Raw genomic sequence first — 22412 nt, 5'->3', positions numbered from 1 at the left:
GGCACTTCTTGCCTAACTCCTGTCCTAGACAGTCGTGGGTCCTGTATCTGGTAATATAATTCTGAACTTTATTTGGAAACCAACTATCTTGTCAACGCTACTTTATTCACCTTCTCTACATAAATTGGTGACGATTCTGCTGCTTTCCGCGTATTCCTTTATATATATTTTTGTTATAACTATATTTCTTTTCAGGTATAAATTAATGGCTAATTCAAGCAATATATTACATCCTCCCTCCTTTTTACAAGATCCTGGCAAACCTATCACTCCCTGGCACAAGTGGTTAAGAGTATTTGAAAATTATTTAGAGGCTATTGACGCTACAAAATATTCGCCATCCAGAAAAAAAGCTCGTACCCCTGCGATCATGGGGTGTACCCCATTGTACGATCGGTGTACATGCCGTACCCCCATTGTATGATCGGTGTACGAGCCGTACCCCATTGTACGATCGGTGTACGTGCCGTACCCCATTGTACGATCGGGTACGTGCCGTACACCCATCGTACGATCGGGGTACGGCACGTACACCCATGGTACAATGGAGTACGGCTCGTACACCCCATGATCGCAGGGGTACGGTGCGTACCCCTGCGATCATGGGGGGTACAGACCGTACGGTGTGTATATATTTGTGTGCTTTTCCGTACGACTCGCCCTTACCTGACGTGGACCGTACGAATCGCGTCCTCATACTCCGGTCCGGATCGTACTCGTCGGGTCGTACGGCATGTGTACGAGTCGTACGGTATGTGTACGAGTCGTACGGTTCACAGTTTCAGCCTTGCAATACGTATGGATCGCGACGATTCGGACGGATTCACGGAATGCGGATCGTACTTGGCGACTCGGACGGACGGGTACGATTCGTACGGAGAGGGCTCCGGATACAAATCGTACGGACTTTTTTTTCCCGAATCGGAATCGACCCCTAAATGTGCCGAAAGTGTTGGAAATATAATTTGTCTACTGTTTAGAACCGCGGTTAATCCTTTCCAAAACGCTGTAAGTTCCGGACATCGATAGAGCATGTGTTCTATACCGGCGGCTTCTAAATTGCATTTAGGACATTTAGTTCGCTCGCTAAAAACATTTCCAGAGGTCCAACTAGCAATTCTTTGTGGTGTATAGTAAATTTGAGCCACCGTTCTATAGAATTGAAGCCTTAAGCTTGAGGATTGAACCACTAGGTTTATTTGTCTGAGCGAGCCTGCAATCTGGCTAGGGTTAATGTTAACACCTAGTCGGTTGGTCCATTTCTCCGCCATGTTTTCACAATCTCCTTGCCTGTGGCTAATTAAGTAGGCATAGCTCTTGCTAATAAGTGATTTAGTGTGCTTCGAATAAAGATATTTTAAGGTATCTGAATATTCTACTTTCTCAATTTTCATTTTATTAACCAAAAAATCTTTCATCTGAATGTATTTAAAATGCATAGCATCTCGAATTTTGTAAATTAATTTTAGTGCGTTAAAGCTCAAAAAGCCATCCGAGCCGTATAAGTCGCCTAGAGTACTTATGCCATGCTCCAGCCACAGGGCTCCCACGCCATCAGAAAAGAAGCCTGGTAACCCTGGGTTCCCCCATATCTGCAACTCAGCATTAAAAAAAGGAAACTTACCAACAATCATTATTTGATCCCAGATTCTTTTAATATGTCTCGCGGTCTTAAACTTGACTCTCTTAAAATAGTTGGGGTCATGCACATGGTGCAAAAACTGATTACTATCTTGTCCCAACATAAATTGATGGAAAAATAGGGAAGTATCATTGGTTAATAGGCTACGTATGCGTTGAAAAAAAGTTGCGAAAAAATATATTTTAAAATCCGGGAAATGTAATTCCCTTTTTCGATTGGGAGTTTCAGACAAGCCATTGATCTACGAGCTTTTTTATAGCCCCAAATATAGCTGCTACATATACTCTCTATTTTTTTAATATATACGTTTTTGAGTTGTAAAGGGGTAGATCTAAATAAGTACAACAATTTTGGTACAATCTTCATTTTTATTAAATTTATTCGTCCTACCAGGCTCAATGGTATCTTGTGCCAGTTTTTTAAAGATGCAGTTATTTCCTTAAGCAAGGGGTCATAGTTCAATGCTATCATTTTCTCTATTTCTGTTGAATGTGTATTTTCCATTGAGGATGTTGTCCGAAATTCAAGGATTACTCAAGGAGAACGGTCTCGAAATAGTGATAGTGATGAGTGTTTGAAGAATGTGAAGACATTTTTAATCAAAGGTTGGCCACCTGATAGGAATTTGTCATTAGAAGAAAGAACATTTGCTCAGGTAACTCCAGAATTGTCCTTTTCTAATGACATCTTACTTAGGCAGGACAAATTTGTTTCTCCCAAGAATCTTAGAAGTACTATAATTTTTTTTGCACATGAGGGGCATTTAGGAATTACCGCCACAGTCAACAAAATTAAACAAACATACTGGTGGCCGGGAACTGATAGTCAAGTCAGACTTCATGTTGAAGAATGTGCTCAGTGACTTTGTTCTGATAAACAATGGAAAACCTCCACTGCGCCTCTGTGTCCTGTTCAGTGGCCTAGTGGTCAGTGGCAGAAAACTGGCTTAGATTTTGCTGGCCCATTTTCTGTATTTGGGAAGGGCAAAAAATTTCTCATAGTTTCCAACGACTATTTTTCCAAATAGGTGTACTTTGCATTTGTTAAGAACGCTGGTTCTAGTTCAGTCATTCCATTTTTACAGTGTTTGTTTGGCATTGAAGGGACAACTAAAGAGGTAGTTACTGATAATGGGTCACATTTTGTGTTCAAGGAGGTAGAAGTATTCCTAAAAAAAGGGCGATGTTAAGCACATTCTCGTGCCTTTATACAGCCCAGCATCAAATGGTCTCGTTGAGCGTGCAAATCGCATGCTGAAAGAAGCTGTACAGACTGCTGTGGCTAATGGTTTAGATGTTGCTGTTTCCTTTACCAAAAGATCTTGAATTAAAATACCGCTCCGCACAGCACCACTGGAGTTTCACATTACATTCTTCTTAGAGGTAGGAAGCCCATTTCCAAGTTGAGTCCACCTTGGTTACTGGATAGAGTCACACAATGTTATGTTGACTTAGGTAAAGTGAGAGATATGGTGAAAAAGAAACTGGAGATTTATAAGCGTGATTATGACAAACGAATGCATGTCAAAGAAAAAGAGTTAGTTCCTGGAGATTGGGTTCTCATTAAAAAAACATCAAAGTTCTCAAAGAACGATCAAAATGTTCTTCTCCTGTCAAGGTTTTAAAGGTATCTCGTATGGCTGTCCTACTGTAAGATAGAGGAGAGTGGAATAAAAATGCCCTTGTAAAACTTACAGAAGAGCACACAGACATAATTTATATTAAAAAAAAAGGAAGAAATAATACATGTAAAAACGAATGTAGATCTGCCAAAGACGACTTGTATGATGTGGGTAATTTGACACGGCCCCTTCCCACCAGCATTGATTATATACCTAGGGTCACAGTGTCAGGTCAAGGGGATTGTATACCTGTCCCTTCCAGCTCTGGTCCGCAAACTGGTAGTGTCTTTGCTTTAAGAGGGGAAGGAGATGGGACATACAGGAAGAGTAGTAGAATAAGAACAGCTCCAGTCCGCTCAATGTTTAAATGGGAAACTGTTCACACTGTATTGCAATGTATTGAAAATGACTTTTTTCTTTATTATATAAAAAATGGGATGTGTGGTATGTAAGTAATGTATTGAGTTAGTTGTTTTGTAACTTTAAGGACTCCTTAGTATGTAATTATATCCACGTCATGAATGGGGTTCTGGAATATGGAGCTTCCAAGGTTCTTATTGCCTAGCTCCTGTCCTAGCCAGTCGTGGGTCCTGTATCTGTAATAAATGTCTGAACTTTATTTGAAAACCAACTATCTAGTCATCGCTACTTTATTCACCCTCTCTACAGTGTGTTATGTAGGCGATGGTACATTTTAGACTGCGCTGTCACAATATATTAATATTGCATGGCATGGTAGCACATGGTCAAATGCAGACTGCACATTTTCCATTGAAAAGGCCACAAACCTTGTACATGCATGCAGGTTTACTGATGAAAGTATTTAGTGCACAAATTGCAATGTGTGTAAATCGAGTTCCAACTACTAATTATCATTTGCATATCAATAAGTAAAGTATATTAAATTGTTTTGATCCTATTAAAAAACTGCTTCCATCACACCTCAGAGTTACAAAAACAGTGCTCCATTTGGGTTTTCTTATCTGCTGGTATATTTTGAAATATTTGTACAATACATATGCATGTATTTAAATGGCATTGTGTTAGAAACAAATTGACATCCTACATCCTTTCTTTAAATATTATGTTTGCGTAAAAATAAAACTGTAGGGTTATACATCTATGCTTTGTACTCCAGCCAGATTGGCAAATAGTTGACTTTAACAAGTCCTCTCACTTTGTAGTAAAAAAACGAAAAGTAAACACCAATCTCCATGTTAAAAGAATAAGCAGCAATTTCTCAGAAGACATAGCCTGACATTTGACCGCTGGCTTTAAACGCACAGCAAATGTAACAGGAAAAAGACACAAGTTGAAGCCATCTTCATTGCTCATTCACCTTCTGAACTCCAGCATGGTTATTTCTGAGGGGTACTGCAGCACCCCCGACAACTCTACTTCCAGCGCCTATCTGTGCATCTGACTGTAGTACATATTCTGAGTGGCCCATGCAACACATTGATCAAGATGCATCAATGCATTATTGGCAAGTGATTGCATGAGAGTAATGCTCAGCCATAAGGCTGCAGTTCAGGGGAATTCTCAAAAGGGTTAGGATGGTCAGATGCATGCCAGATTTTCAGGATGGCTACTTACTATTAATTAACAAGCATTGGAAATGCAATAGGTCTCGCATTAGAAAAGTTGGAGCTATTGGTTTTGTAAATGACAATTTTTTTATGTGTTGGTCTTGAAAATAGCAAAATTAATAGCTTTGTCATTTACAATGCCAATACTTTTAACTTTTTCAAATGAGACACCTATAGCATTTGTAATGCAACATGTTTTGTATTTACGTGACTTAGATGTATTGATATTACAAATAATAATGGCTTTTAATTTTTATAAATAATTAATACTTAAATAAAAGTGATTGTAATTTATAATGGCAATAGCTTAAACTTATGTAACAAGGTCAAATGGCATAGTTCACAGTTCATCATAAATTCACCAAGGCAGAGCAAAATATCAGTCAACATATATGCGATGTCAAGATACATAATTATACATAAATAATAATTATTAATTGCAATTTGACCACAATCAATCATTGGTACGGTTCATTAAGGTTGACAAATTATTTAAGCAAGGATACATATATAGTTGTTGCAATAGTATTGTCCCAGGTGAATGGTTTATATAGTACACGAATATTGACAGCAACATTTAGTGCAATGAACGTAGACACCAAGAGAAACCAGGAGACACTTCCAGGGTGCAACTGGAATCCACTGGGATTTTACCCACAGCAGTTCAACATATGCCATCAAGTATATCAGGTGCAAACCACCAGCGAATGATCCATTGTGGAACTGTGCATGGAAAGCTCACAGCTTGGAATTATGCAGGGCCAGCTCACCTGTCATCCTTCCGCGATCGATAAAATGTTAAATTGGATGTCAAAAACACCCAGTCAGAGCCTAAAAATGTTTCAATTGGTATCCCCTCTTTTCAAAACCAGTGGCATAGGCACTGCAGTCTAAGTGGCAAAAACAGCTCAAGATTGTGCTCTACTGGGAAGTGGGCGACATTTTGTTGAAATATATTTTCTTTCTCTGAGTTGGACCTACTGAATTACTACCGACTTGAAAAAAGGTTTACAGTTGTTACGGGAAGTCAAACCTCACAGCTATACAAACTCCTCAGGCAGCATATGCACTTGTAGGCGGATTAAAATAGACCGCGAGTTAAGTCCAAAATGACATGCGTGAATGGGCGGCTAAATCATCGGTTTTGAGAAGATGCGTTTTTTTTAAAACGTTGAATGGACAGCTACTTCATCCAGGGAAAAATATCCTGTTTCAAACGTGACTGTCACTGAACTCGTAAACGCCTGCTGCTACCTAGCGGCGGAAGAGGTTTTAACTGCTTGTGCGCAACGAAGCTACGACTGTGAAGGTTTGCAGTGTGATTATCCCAGCTGATCCAGCCGCCTATATCAAATCTCTATATGTCAGCTCAGCAGGCTAATGCGTCCGCTGCGCAGTCGGATGTGTAAACTCACTGCCAGTTGCCGTTCCACTCGCCTTTGATCCTCAACAAGGAAGTCAATGGAGACTCCCGATTTGGATAACAAAGCATACATCTTTCATGACAATTCTGTTTATTTGAGAAATCCTCTGTATAAAGAGTAAAATTATATATTTGAAACCTGTTTACTTTTAATACACCCCCAAAGAGACTCTTTAAAGCCACTAAAACGCCATTTTGCAAAGTGAAAATGAACATGGTACGTAATAAAACAAAAAAAAAATCGGAGGATATTTACAAAATGGCACTACATCGACTGGATAATGAGGTCGTTGGCGTAGAATGCAAGGACACAGGACTGACAGCGCGGTTAAGTTTAACCAACACAAATGTCTTGAAGGTATTCTTAAAAAAAGAACACACCTATCAGAATAAATGACAAATTACCTATAAATATTCATGCCTCCAGGCCAAGGGTGTGAAAGAGTTGGCCTGGGGCCGACTGTCTGAAAACGGAGCCATTGAGGCCAACGTTAAGCAGGACTCCGGTGCAGACACCCGGTGATCCCGGCGGATTAACCAATTAAAGCGGGGGTCGCTGCAACGCCTTGGTTGACCTGAACCGACCGATTCCACCAAGTGGCTTTCTTCTCCAAAGTTTTATGGTGGTTTTATTGTGACCGTTTTCTAATTACTTTTACTTACTCTTGTGCTGACAGGAACCTACCTGCCTGTACTATTTTGGTGCGTGCGAGTGTTTTTTTAAGGGGGAGGGCGAAAGAGATAAATGTTCGTGTGAGAACACGTCTTGCTCTCTTGCAAAGCGCTCTAACGCCATTGGGTCAAGTCTGCGCTATAGAAGATTGCAAATGTGATGCGTGTGTTATACAGAGAAGTTTGATAACACGTCTTGCTCTAACGCCATTGGGCCAAGTCTGCGCTACAGAAGACTGCAAATAATAACAAGGGGTCTGCGGGCGGGAGTAAAGAGATGGGACAGCGGGCGGGTGGGAGTAAAGAGATAGCAGACAACGGGTGCACTAGCGGGAGTAAAGAGATGGGACAACGGGCGGGTGGGAGTAAAGAGATGGGGACAAGGGGTGTGCGGGCGGGAGTAAAGAGAGGGGAAAACGGGCGGGAGTAAAGAGATAAAGAGATGGGGACAAGGGGTGCACAGGCGGGAGTGAAGAGATAGCGGGCAAAGTTGTATGGAAAACAAGCGGAAGGGATAGCAGGCTTGTTCCCCTGGTTAGGTGTTTTGTCGCAGCAGGCCTAGACAAACAAGACGGAGGGCATTGCTGTGGGGAGGGGGAGGAGAAATGCGACACGGTGGGCAGGGGCGGGGGCAGAGCGGGGAGAGCGGCGATGAGGGTGTGAAGCAGCAGGGCCTTTGAAGTGAAGCTAAGCTTCACTTCAAAGGTGTGGGAGGAGTGCGGCTGAGGGAACAGATGGCGATTTGGTGATGTGCACGCGCACAGCACCAAATCGCCCAGTTGGGTAAAGTCTGTTTAAGTCGCTATAGTCTCGCTCTGCTCAATGCGCATGCGCATTGAGAGGCGAGACCTAAAAATCATTGTCTGCAAATGTATCTAACGTGAATGTCATGAAAATCTGCAATGGATCAGTGTTGAAAGCTTCTGCCCTATCTTTTCACTGGACCTCAAGTCAGTATGTATGCAGCACAAAGTTGCAATATTAAATGCTGACCTGTTGGTCACAAAAGTAATTGTTAAATTGCCCTCCTTATGAGATAAATCTCCTTTGGTGAGGTATGGGGGATCCATCTCAATTCAGTGAATTACATTCTTACTAATCATCTCAAACTTTAATTCGATAGACCCTGTATTGAGGAATTAAGAATTTATTGTTCATTCAATAAAATGAGAACTACTGAAAGGCACTTTGGAGGATATGGATCAAAATGGTTGTCATCCCGAGAATTTGTCTAATAATCGCATTCAGCTCTTACTCAATCGTTATTTGACCCAAAAGTCTTTGCACCTCTATGAAGAAAGGTTGACCTCTTTAGCACCACCAGTGTTAGGATTTCTACACACAAGGTTTCCCTTGTGTCCTCTGCCCTTGCTAGCTGTGAGAGGGAAATGAGAAAAGTTCAAATGATTGTCATAATGTGCTACATCACTGAGTTGCAGGGTAAGAGGACAAAGCAATTTCTTCAAAAATCAGTGCACGGTTCCCCTTTGCACCAGCCACACTTCTGTCTGTAGCCATGAAATCTCTACTTTTGTTGGAACTACTAATTGGGTTTCTATAGTGATATAGGTTTTTGATATCTTCTGTATCACATTACTCCATCTTTGTACTTTCTTTTACTAAACTGAAACTTTTTTTATATCTTTCATCTAGATTTCTTCGCACTCAAGTGGGGAATCTTTTAACTCTCCCGTGGTTTAACAGGGCCAGCCTGGTGCTGACTATTTGTTTCTGGTTCCTACTGTGTGGAACAGATATCCACTTTTGCAGTAGTTTACCCTTGACCTCTAGAGATTTAGGAAACAGATTTATATCTGGCTGTTCTCCTCTTGCTATTGGTTCTAATTGTTAGGTTTTGACTGAGAAAGTTTATGCTCTGTTATTGCGAAAATCTCTTTTGAAAAAAAAAAACAGCTGAAAACGGGCATACAGCCCACCCTTTACTTACCATTACATATCATTGATTGACTCTGATGTCACTCTCCTTTCCAGCGGAGGCCAGCGCCTCCGTCTTTCACTATCTATCGTCCTGTCTTCTGTGGAGCATGTTCCAAGTACAGTTTCATGTGACCTGCTGATATTATAAGCTTTTGACACATTATGTGTTATGTGTTACCCAAATAACCAGTCTACATCACGCATCTCAGAGGAACCTCAATAATATCTAGCATTAGCATAGCCAATGCGCCACTGTGCAATATGTCTAAAAAAACATTGACAAAGTTGTGGCTTTGCCAATGCTTGTTTAGACATTTTACTGTTCCTTCTAGAGCTAAACGACCCTTCGCTCTGGATGCCAAACTTTGAAACCCTCTAAACATCCTTTCAAAATAGTCGATAATGTATTTATTGATTTATGCTATTACATTTGTGATAGCTACTGGCAAGCCGCCTGGTTTTGTATCAATCAGTGCATACAAAGAGCACAATAATATAGCATGCCTTTGTAAGCAAAGTGAGCTTGCTGCTTTAAGCTGCACACAGTGGTGTTAGGTAATGCTTATATATCAATTCAGTTATTCTTATATTTAATGCTTGGTTTCTATAGAAGATAGGTGGGCATGGGGTGAGCATGTCACTTTAGGGATGTGCCAGTTTTATTGTTATTTCCCTGGCTGTATCCTTAAGGATAGGGGCGTCAATGCCCGTACTTTGCAAATGCTGAAATGGAGCTTCATATCATGTGTTGGCCTCCATCTCTGCATATGTTAATTTCAAGGATTCCCGTAGGGGGTCCGCTCCGGACTCATAGATATTACTGATGTAAGGTTTCTGCAAACCATTGTTTTAACAATCTCTTAAAATTGTATTTATTCTACGCATGGTCTCAAACCATATTTTCAAAATCATGTGATAATATGCTGCACCGCGAAAGGATTCTATTTAATGATAAGAATGACGGCAAAGCCTACTTGCTTGTTTTACTACAAAAAAGACAACAATGCTCTTTTTCTGGACCTGCAGATATGTACGTACGTACGGCTTTTAAAGGATTTATTTGATGGCATGTGTTACTGCTTCCTCAATTGGTGGCCTTTAGATCTTTGTACCTTCCCCTCCCAGTATAATCAGCTCACAGCTGGGAGCCACAATATGTAAGTTTTAATACTTAACTGCACTTAAATGACTCCAAAATATTGACTACCTCTATATTGTAAAGACAAGCAGATATGGAGTTAGAATAGCGCTACATCTGCACTTCCTTAAATATTCTTACGTTGAGTATATAGTAGTAGTCAATATTTTGAAGTCGATAAATGTGCTGGTCGATATTATTGACCTCTAAATTGTGACATACCACCCAATCTGTGTAAGTAATCAGGTTATTAGTTTAGAAGGATGTGGGTTCTTGAGTATTACGTTTGTAATCTACCTTTAATGGGTATCACATACCCCTTTCTAGAATTTGACTCTCTCAGGGTAGGAAGGCAGAGCAGTCCAAGCCCTACTCAAGGAAGGTGGCATGGGCTATTACCTCAGTCTGCAAGCATGCAACAAACACTCAATAAAGCATTGTCCAGTCAGTTATTTTACTTATAAAAAGAGGAAATTACTTACTAGGCACATTCTACTCAATACTGCAGATTAGTTTACAAATATATACATGATGGCAAGTGGCCGTAACTATGTTGACACCCTTCTAACATTTCACCTTTCTGGCATGACTTGACTCTGCAACTACAATAGCCCTACATGGATTCAACACATCCTCATCATATTATTCTTTATTTCGGTTTTCGATATACCATAAAAGAGATACATAAATAACTGTACATACAAACAGTCAAAGATTAAGACATTCATTCATTAACAAGCAAAGTCTAGTTAAAAAACATAATAAAATTGATCATGCATTTATACACCCCAGGGCGATTCTGCCCAGTGTGGGTAGTGGCCGGGGGCAGATGTTATGGCCCCTAGGCTTCCACTGACATGCGCACATGTGCATGGCATCAGTGTGCGCACGACAGTGGAGACGCTGCAGTGCGGCAGCATTGCCTTCAGGATCTTTATACAAGCCGAAACATGCCGCTGGCACATTTGGTGGCGTTCTCTTAAACGCTGGTGCCTCGGCCTGGCAGTTTGACCACCAAGGTCGAAATCAGGCCCAATGTCTCTTGTGTGGCCCACGAAAGTCATGTAAGCCTGCAAATGCCTCCCTGATGCTGATTTTCAGACGTGTACTTAACACAAGGTTTTATAAGAGTATGCTCTATTGTTTCTAGTGTCTGCTTTGATCCTCTTCACCTGGGCAGTAACTATTGCTGTCAGTTTAAGAATGTATCCATTAGGCCCAAAACAGTTGTAATAATAGTGCAGGGCTGTCCAACGAATGTCAATGAAAGTCAGATCTCTTGCACATTTTTAGGATATCTACCTAAATATAAATATACCTATTCGAAACTGAATTCTATGGGCAGTGTTCTGGAAATCTGGCACGAAAACCTCATACTTACAAGGTAATGCTGCTACCTTACGAAAAAGAGCAGGCTCTGGGTAAGAGAAGTTGGTTCTTTTTTTCCGCAAGACCAGTCTAAATTGCAAAAATGTAACACGGCAGAACAAAAGATCTCTCACTCCCTCAGGGAATGAGATGTTCCTTTCTGAAGAACAAAACTGTATGTTCTTTGAGAACAAAACCCTGGTCACGTTTTGCTGTAAAGCTCAGTTGCTCGGAGTCCACAGTTTACGAGAATATTTGAGTCACTCAGATTATAAAATGCTGCAGTGTGCCATTCTTTTCCTTGAAAAATGTGTGTAATAATAAAAAAAAACATAAAATCATTTTTTCCCAAACAGCATTTATTTTCGTCTATTTTGTAGCACAAACAGAATGTTATCATACACGTTTAGTCAAGTGGAAAATGATACAGAAACGTTACCTCAGGCCCAGGCGCAGCCGTTCGGTCATGCTGAGTTTGCATTAGCCGTGGAAAACACTATCTTAGATCGGTGTGCACAGGACACCAGAGTGAAAGGAAACAAAACTAACGGGAATCCAAACATCGGACCCTCCCCCAGCCATGCACACAATAACATGCTGACTGATTGTGAGGTCAGAGTGTTTGGGTTGGCGGTGGAAATGTAGGCTGAACAAGCTCAGCGGGCGCCTGTGTTGTTGTAAGCATGTTTAGGGCTTGACTAAGTTTGATTGGGAAGGCCCGAATTTACCGTTAGTTGAGTAGCACGTGTCTGAATTTGTCTGAGGATGTGTAAGGTGGTTTGAGATTAGATACCACCCGTTTCCCGTTGGAAACGCACTGACAATAAAGAATAAATACACCAGACTCGGTAGGGCGGGGAGGCAAGTGCGCAAAAAAAAAAAAAAATGTGTGGGCACCTCTGGTGAAAAGTCCATTTAACCGTTCGAAAATGGCTTTTAGTGGCTATTGGGCCAAATGTATGTAGGTTTTTCGGTCAAAAATAATCTGATTCACAGAATCGAGCCGTTTGCGACCAAAAAAAGCATTTTCTTACGTATAAAACCCAATTTTGCTATTCGGTAACCTATTAATGAATTGCAAAATTGGTTAGCCGGTCGGTATTAGGAAAGGGGCATGTGCAGAGCGTCCCTTCCTAAAAGCCACTCGTAGTGCTATGTACAAATGTTTTGCAACCGAAATGCGTTCACAAAACATTTGCTTTTTAACACCAATTTCATTATGGGACCCCTTCCCCTTTGTGAATGCATGCAAAAACTTTTTTTGAAGAGCAGGCAGTAGTCCCACAGACAACTGTCTACTCCTAAAGAATGAAACAAATACTTTTCATTTTAATTTTTGAAACGCATCCCGTTTTTCTTTAATGACAATGGACTAAATTGTTTTTTTTTAACTTTTCTTTATTTAAAAGCAAACACAGACATGGTGGTCTACTGTCCCTAGCAGGCTACCATCCATGTGTTTATCAGCAATTCCAAATGGGTCGCAATTTGCGACCTACCTCATGAACATTAATGAGGTAGGTCATTTGTGACCCACTGGGAATCGCAAATGAAATTCAATGGAGTTTCTTTTTTTTTATTTCAAACAATTTTTATTGACAGATTATTATATTTACAGTACAGTGTATATACTGCGAGGGTAGTACAGCTGTGCAAACAACGCCGTTGTGGTTATAATGGGCGTATCTTAGGAGTATGGTGCTGGGCTGTGGTTTGTGCCCCTTCTAGGTGAGCTGGCATGCGAGCTATGGCGAATTACAGTACTACCCCCAGGTAGGAAAGGAAGAAAGATAGAAAGAAAGAAGGAGGGGGTGTAAATGTAAATGTAAATGTAGACGTACTTGTGAAGCGCACTGATACTCCTGAGTGTCCTGGCGCTGTACTCATACCGCTAGGGAATCCTTCCTGGTTTTTCCCCGTGAAATGTCCACTCCTGGGCAACCCCATGGTGCAACCAGGCATCCCTAGCGCTGTAGGGGGCCGTTGTGGAGACTAAGCAAGCTATTGCCCAGAGTTGCAGCGTGGGACCCATGCTTAGAGTAGGCACCAGGGCGAGAAATCAGGTCCGAGGAATTATGAGCCCAAGATCCGCCGAGACGAGCCAAGGCAGGAATTGAACCCTGGTCCCGGGCCAGACCTCTGCATCAGGGTCTGCCGCTCTAACCACTGAGCCACACTTCTCTTTGTGTGTGGCGGGGGGTGGGATCACTGAGCTGGCAGCTTTTTATTTCCCGTCAGGCGTACGGGCCTCTGTGTTGTGACTAGGTAGGGTGGGGGACCTCGAACACCTGATCCTCAAATGCTCCAAAGTCAGGGCTTTCTGGTCCAAAGTAAGAGAATTTGTAAGTAGCACAGTAGGCAACCCCATTCAGGATAACTTCATAGGGTTGATCACAACATTCATGGCCCCAGAACCCCATTCAATGGAGGATAGAGCCCTGATTGATCTGCTGCTCACCGGGGCAGTGAAAACAATCCTCACAAACTGGAAGGACACCGGGAAGGCCACCTTTAAAGGTTGGCTTAACTGGGTCACCTTCCTCAGGGGGGCAACAACATAACGGCAAACTACTCACCGTACCACTCAGCAAGAGGAGACATGTGGAGCGTCCTTGACAAACACCTGATCTCCTTTAAACCCCCGTAGGCACCCTACCTAGTCAATGGAGTTTCATACATTTGGAATTGTGAGTTCCTAATTGCAATTCCATGTGAACCACAATTAGGAACTCACAATCTCAAACATTAGTAAATGTGGCCCTCGGTTCCTATCATGTGTCTCTGAGCTGCTATTCACAAAGCGCTGTAAAAATTGTAAATCAACTGAATGCAGGAATTCCTCAGCAGACGCAGCTTTCAAGCTTATGTATAAGTTTAGCCAGTGTAGGAACATAGGAATAGAATGTGAGCCAGTGGGTTCCGGTGCTCGGCACCGGCACCTAATTGCCTACACCAGCACTTATGACAGCCTGCCACATGGTGGCCTGCTAATTTAATTTAGAGATGAGCAGAACAATGGTTGCTTATGAATACAATATACATTAAAAACTACTAATACCTGCCTCCCCATCCAGTCCTTTAGCTTTGGAGACCTGGAATAATCTGAACTGTAGGCGAGAGAGATGGTCAGTGGTTGTTTTGGCAGTGATGACAGGGGTGACAGGTGGTGATAACTGCAGTGACCTCCTGGTCAAGGCTCTGGCACTTATTATTTTACAAATTAAGCACTGTCTGAATAGAAGCGGTCGCAAATTGGGCACCTACTTTTTGCAAATCATTTCTGGTTTTGCAAACTGACCTATATACTAATAGGACGGTTCGCAAAATTCCCAATATGGATGGGCCGCAATTGACCCATATTTCTCATTCCATTAGGAGTCCATCACAGGTATTGTGACCTGCTAGAATCAGCCAACCATCATGTCTACGATCTCCTTAATAAAGACTGCTTTTTAAATGCAACCCCTTCCATTTCCTTAAAGGAAATGGGGCTGTGTTTGCTAAAAGGTTTACTTTTTAAAATAAGTTTGTTTTAGAGTTTTCAGTGGTACCGTGGACCTCTACCTACCCCCAAACATTTTTTTTAACATTCACAAAGGGGAAAGAGTCCCTAAGGGACTTCCGGTCACAAATCATTGGTACATCTGATACCGAATCGGAATTTGAAGGAACACTATAAACATTCCTGCTCAGAATTGCGATTTGATCCTTCGATTTTACACCTGTTTTGCCATTCAGTAAACCATTACCGAATCTCATAACATTGTATTGTATTGTAATTGCATTTATATAGCGCTTACTACCCAAGACGAGGCGTTGGAGCGCTTTTTCAGCGAATAGCACGTGACTCTGGAACCCATAAATGATTAGTGTTGAATTAGTATAGTGAAATATGAAAGTAATTTGAGTGGTGGATAGGTAAGTCAGTTATTTGGATTCAGAAGGATAGCGGAGGAATAGAAGAGGGAAAAGAGGTTGCATTTATATAGTGCTAGTTACCCCTGAGGGGGTGTGAATGCACTTTTTTTGGCGAGTAGCACGCTACTCCGGAACCCATAAGGATTAGTGGTGAATTAGTATAGTGAAATATGAAAATAATTTGAGTGGTGGATATTAATCAGTTATTTGGATTGAGAAGGATAGCGGAGAGATAGAAGAGGGAAAACAGTTTGCATTTATATAGCGCTTGTTACCCCTGATGGAGTGTTGAAGCACTTTTTTGGCAAGTAGCACTCTACTCCGGAACCCATTAAAGGATTAGTGTTGAATTAGTATAGTGAAATATGAAAGTAATTTGAGTGGTGGATAATATGTTTAATGAACACCAAAAAGGCATTAGGCGATCACAAACATTCTAATTTTGCAAATTAAAGAGTTTCACTTTTAAAATGGCTTAATACAATCGGTCCATACATACATAAATGAATTCCTTACGTACACCTTTTTGCTATATACTTGCTTTATGTACATTATGTATAGAGAATTCCTTGCTGCTTCGGGGAGAAGATGATTACATCATTCAAAATTTCTTTTTTACGCTCATGTTCACCCCCCACCACCACCACCAGCAACCCCCCCCCCCCCCCCCCCCACACCCCCCACACCACCTCGGCAATGGGGCATGAGGAACTGTGGAGTTCCTTCGAAAACTGACTCCACCACTTATACTTGAGTCCTTCAGGGTTTAGTTTGGACAAGCAATTTTGTATTGGAAAGGCATTGCATATGTTTAGGAAACCCAGACAGTTCTGTGTATGTAAGCATGTATTTCATTTGCATTGATGTTTTTCCTGACCACCCCACTAGCATGGCTGTGGGAAGATTTACAATTGCTATTTTAACTACCACAGATGAACGTGAAAAAGGTTCAGGACTAGCGGAATTCAGCATAAATAAGTGACAACTCAGCACCTAAAATTGGCTGTATCATTGAACTGCACAGTGCTTCATTGCCTCAAAAGGGCTAGAACATGGTGTAAAGATGCCACTACAATACAATCCGTCATTTTTCCACTCTAGAGCCTCCTGTATCAACGCAGTCACCCATTGACACAAAATAGGCAAACCCCTTTCATACATTAAATCCTTACAGGCACATGCATCAAAAGAAAAACTGGTCGCAAATGGGCAGATTCTCAGAATCTGCCCCTTTGCGACCGGTATTTTTGCATTTGGGATACATCATCCCGAATGCAAAAATCGCAATACAAGTAATCTCTAAATTGCGATTACTTAAATTGCGATTGCATTTAAAGAATCGCAAATGGAGATTCCTTAAATGCAATGCAGTAAAGTAAAAAAACTACCGATTTCGCTAATAGGGGGCTCAAATTACCATGAAGTTGAACTTCATGGTAATCTACAAAAAGTTTGAAAAATGCACTTTTGTGCATTTTCAAAGTTTCATGTTGCGCAACATATGTGCACAGATCAATTTCCGGGGTGCAACAGGGTGTCCTTTTGACCCCCTTGCACCCTGAAATTGCATGCACAATTTGCAAGGACCTATCGGTACTCGCAAATTGTGCATGCAATTTCCCATTCATTCCTATGGGCCTGTAGGCCCAAAGGAATGAATGGGAAGCCATTCGTTATTTGAGACTCGCAATTTGTTAGTCGCAAATAAGGAATGTGCAGGAATCGCTATTTTTACAGCGATTCCTACATGCATAGGCTTTTGCGAGTCCTTAATTGCGATTCCTTAATTATCGCACTTAAGGACTTGCAAAATCCTACCTTGATGCATGTGCCTGTAAGTGAACAATTACGTCTTGTTCACAAAAAGAACTCGTGATTCTGGCTCATGTGTCTACAAAACATAGGCAACTACTGTTTGCAGTACAAAATGGTGTAACTGAACCACTGGATTTTAACTGCAAAATTTTTACCGTTCCAATTATTTTGGAGTGTAGGGTTTCTGACAGACTGTGTGTGGAGCAGCTGTGTAACCCTTTAATACAACAATGACACCTTATTGTTAGGAATATGTGAGGAAATAGCCCCACACATGCCTGGATGGGATTCGCAGCTTCATGCATTGCTGAGCTGCATTTACTTTCACCTGCAATTTATTAGTGATTCAAGTGCCGTCACCCCACTGATCGTTGAACAGTGGAAAAAAAAAAAATGATAATAACAAGAAGTTACTATCATTATATTTTCCTTTGCGACTCCGGGCGGGGCGGGCTGCTCGCTGCAGAAGGAACAGGAGTGGTTTGCACTCCCTCCCTACATGCACATGATGCTTTGACCGGCCCTCTAGTGACGGCCAAACAGTCATGCATATTTGGCATGTTCTCCATTCGGCTGTGTTGCAGAGCCCCGGGGAGAACATGCCTAGCCTCCCCAGGCACTGCCTGAGCAGCCAAATAGGCCGGTAAGACCAATCACAACACTGCTCCTGCAGCGTCATGATTGGCTTTGCAGAGTCAGAAACCTGGTTGTTTCCAATGCAGGCTGCAGGCAGCAGCCGGGAAGAAGACGAAGGAGAGGCGTGCGATGTATGAGGCGGCAAAGCAGGTAAGTTTATTTTTATTATTTCTCATCCTGCCCTCCTGCCCCCTGCCTCACCACCACCTTTCGTAGGCTGCCGCCACTATGTGATTATCTTAAAGCTAGCACAGAATTGGAATAATGTAAATGTCTAACTCTTTGCCAATGTCCAACCTGCCCAACAAAAGTAAAGGAAGAGCACTACAAAGGTGTCCGCTGAGAGGGCTTGAAGGTATTTCTCGGTTTAAAATCTTAATTATTTATTATGTTGACATTTGTGATTTACTTTTAAGTACTACTGAGAGTTAAAAACTGCTTTGAAAGACCTCAGCGAGCTCTTAACCCTGTGCTCTCGTGATGTCTCCCTGTGACCAATCTGGCATGATAAGTAAACATTGTTAGTTGTATAGCTCTTGCTTCAGAAACAGAAACGGACGCAGCCCAAGCAGCAGTGGGCAAGCATAAGTGTACTAGTTCTACCACAATGATCAGGAAACAATACTTTCTCAAAGTCAAATCAAAGATGTCCCCTGATGTCCCATATTGTAACAGCAACACAAGTGAAATAAACTCCATTACGATGATGAGATCATGGATCAAAGCCAAAGCCTCAGTCATGATTCATAAAATCTACCTGGACACACACCCATATCCCTCTACAGTACGAAGATACACATTCCACAACAAACCTTCAGGTATCTTAAAGAGTGGAAGCCTATCCATGCAAAAGCAAATAATGAGAGGATAGACAATCTTTGTGCATTGGACTCAGAGGTCGGAATACTGTACGAATCACCTTCTAGAATAAATGGAGCATCACCCAATTTTGAAAAAAGTAAGTTTAAAGGAATATTGGTATGGAAAAATGTCCTTTTGGCATGGGAACCATGCCCCGCCCCGCCCCCAATTCCAAAACAAGCCACTGGAATGACAAACGTTAAAGCAGTACACAACTAACAAAATCAAAATACTAATTGTCATTGTTTTATAAGTGTTTTTATATTATTATGTTCACAGTAGGTAAAGTCTAATATATTGGCTTGTCAGCCTTTCAACGTGCGTTTTTGTCATAGCGAGGAAACGTTGATAGTGGTGGGACAGATTCATGGTAGTAATTTTGGTGGATTTGTGAGGGAAGCTTGTCAGAAATTGGGGAGAAGATTACTCTAGATGTTTCTAATTGTTGGCAGAGTCATTCAGATGTCAGTTTATCTATAAATGCAAATTTACCTGGATTGCACATTTATTATACAATGGTCATAAATGAATCATTATGTAAAAATCTAAACTCAAAAAGTATAGAAAACACTGTGTGTGAAATCGAAATCGATATTCTAAGACACGGTTTACCAATGTATTAGAATTTATTAGAGAGAATATGTGTATTTGGTATTTTGTGAGCATGTAACTGCTGTTAGAATCTCATCAAGGGACAGACAGGGAAAATTAAATAAGTGCAAGTCTATTCGGTTCTGTCTGAGAGATACATTAAAGACAGAGGAATGGAGGCTGTGGGGGATTCTCTCGTGGAAGCTGGCCCACATGAAGACACTGAGGGTCGGGAGCAGACAGTTCCAGGTGAGGGCCAGTGTGTGGAGCACAGCACCCCCTGGTTACTACTAAAGAGCTATGAACTAGCAAGATGGCATCACATGTTGCGTGGCTCACTTATGGTTCATCAGTGCATTGCTTCTTTTCCTCATTTGTTTTTTTGCTCCCTAACCTGGTTGTGTTTCCTTTGGTCTCTTGTTTCCTCGCATTCCTTCTTGTCTAGAATCCAGGCCTCTGTGGTCCTTGGTCAGTTTGGTTCCATCACTACAGCCGCTTTGCCTGGCTGTTCTTTGAGATATTTTAGCCTCCAGTAGGTTTTTTTCTAGTGCCTTTGGGCCTAATTATTGCCATCTTCTCGAAATTACCCAGTGAGTGTAAACTCCCTTGTTGTCTATCTTTCAAAGTGTGTTACTTATATATACTGATTGTCATTGTGAAACCTGTTATTGCAGGTGCTTCAGCCCCGACTCTGAGTTTATTCATTACAATGCCATCCACTCCAGCCGAGCACAGGGGGTCCCCTCTGGTGTGATGTGTCTATCTCACTTTTCTTTACACCATGCCCCTCTTTCCCTGTTCTGACCTGATCAGGATGGTTGCTCTAGCTTTTCACTACTCGGAAAGTCCTCAAATGGAGATTGGTATATTATCATCTGAGTCCAGAGCCTGGTTCTCCCTCTCGAGAACAGGCTCAGTCCTTACAGTGATTGTGGTAGCTGGCAGGTAGGAAAAGAGAGGTAATTAACTAAAAAATAAACAAATAATTGCTTATTTACCTTTTAAGCACCAAGCAAAAAACTACATTTAGCTCATGAGGCCCCACTGTTCTAAAAATATAACTACTCACAACTTAGTTGATTTGCGAATCATTTGTACTTACAAAGCAGTAGGAATGATCTAAGAATCATGGTACATTGGTTGGCTGTTCTGGTCTAATTAGGCTCTCCACGGCCTTTAACATAGTGTCTCATGATTGCTCGGCATCGAAAGTTTTCCACATGAGAGCCTCTGTGTTGAGGCTTTTGAAGGGTTGGCCTTTTTCTGTGTTTTAAATAGTCTGGGCAGTACACCTGCCTCTCTTTCAATGTGAATGTATTCATCAGTCAAATTAAGTCCCTGTGCTTTCTTCCCTGAAACCTACACTGTTTAATGTACATATTTCTTTTCTTGTTTAACTCGTTCGCTCTTTTGGATTCTCCTTGATGAGATTTGCCAATGATACACAAATAATAATTCGGCTGAATAACCACTCCATTAGTGCTCACAAAAATGTTAAAAATAACTTTAAAACAGAATGACAATACCCTGTCTAAAATGGCTTTTAAAGGATTTAGTTGATGGCATGTGTTACTGCTTCCTCAATTGGTGGCCTTTAGATCTTTGTCCCTTCCCCTCCCAGTATAATCAGCTCACAGCTGGGAGCCACAATATGTAAGTTGTAATACTTAACTGCATTTAAATCACTCAAAAATATTGACTACCTCTATATTGTAAAGACAAGCAGATATGGAGTTAGAATAGCGCTACATCTGCACTTCCTTAAATATTCTTACATTGATTATATAGTAGTAGTCAATATTTTGAAGTCGATAAATGTGCTTGTCGATATTATTGACCTCTAAATTGTGACATACCACCCAATCTGTGTAAGTAATCGGGTTATTAGTTTAGAAGGATGTGGGTTCTTGATAAGTATTACGTTTGTCATCTACCTTTAATGGGGATCACATACCCCTTTCTAGAATTTGACTCTCTCAGGGTAGGAAGGCAGAGCAGTCCAAGCCCTACTCAAGGAAGGTGGCGTGGGCTATTACCTCAGTCTGCAAGCATGCAATAAACACTCAATAAAGCATTGTCCAGTCAGTGAGTTTACTTATAAAAAGAGGAAATTACTTTATTAGGCACATTCTACTCAATACTGCAGATTAGTTTACAAATATATACCTGATGGCAAGTGGCCGTAACTATGTTGACACCCTTTTAACATTTCACCTTTCTGGCGAGACTTGACTCTGCAACCACAATAGCCCCACATGGATTCAACACATCCTCATCATATTATTCTTTATTTCGGTTTTCGATATAACATGAAAGAGATACATAAATACATTTACATACAAACAGTCAAAGATTAAGACATTCATTCATTAACAAGCAAAGTCTAGTTAAAAAACATAATAGAATTGATCATGCATTTATACACCCGAGCACCAATTAAAAAGTAGCCCCAATTATATAGGAATATTTCGCATTCTTAAAAACCAGGAACTCAATAACAATCTTGAATCTGCGAAAACCAGAAGGAGGCTGGGTTAGTCTGTAAAATCCTAAGGACCACCTCATAGTTTCTAGTCCCCAGGTTCCTACAAATGGGAACTAACCATTTCGACCTAGGTGTACATTATCATGCCCACAGCTAGGGCTGCTCTGGTCCTTTGAGTTATCTGCTCCTGGCCAGCCCGGTATGAATGTGCAAAGAGGCAATGTTCCAAACCTAAATTGTACATATAGGGGCATATTACCAAGGGTGGTGATAGGCAATTTTCGCCGGTTTAGCGGACGTTTTTGGCCGCTAAGCGGCGATAATTCTATCGCTCTATTAGCAAGCTGTCGCTAACTGATGTTAGCGACAGCTTTTAGGCGATAGCGAGCGGTTTGAGGCCCGCTTTCCATGTCAGCGATATTTATCGCTAATGACATGCAAAGTGGGCGTACACAACCTGTTAGCGACTGAAAGCAGTCGCTAACGTCGCTATCGCCTATTAGCAAGGCAGGCGTAGCGGTGGAAATATTCCCGCTATCGCCAAAAACCAACGCCTGCTCAGACCAGTTCTTAGCCATGTTATCCAATGGGAGGTGGATAACGTGGCTAAGACCATTTTGTCGCTAATGCGTGAATATCACTGTATTCTCAGCGATATCCACGCATTTCGCCGCTATCGCTGGATATTTTAGCACAATGGAGAAAAACGTTGCTA

General features: G+C 41.4%; 1 protein-coding gene across 1 annotated transcript in view; it reads left to right on the top strand.

Moving 5' to 3' along the window:
- LMNTD1 (lamin tail domain containing 1) overlaps nt 1-22412 on the top strand; it is a 1426354-nt gene that overhangs the window by 529672 nt on the left and 874270 nt on the right. The window lies entirely within an intron of this gene.

Source organism: Lissotriton helveticus, chromosome 1_1 (assembly GCF_964261635.1).
Source record: "Lissotriton helveticus chromosome 1_1, aLisHel1.1, whole genome shotgun sequence".
Taxonomy (NCBI): domain Eukaryota; kingdom Metazoa; phylum Chordata; class Amphibia; order Caudata; family Salamandridae; genus Lissotriton; species Lissotriton helveticus.
The sequence above is the reverse complement of the archived record's forward strand: the minus strand, read 5'-3'. Positions and strand labels throughout refer to the sequence as shown.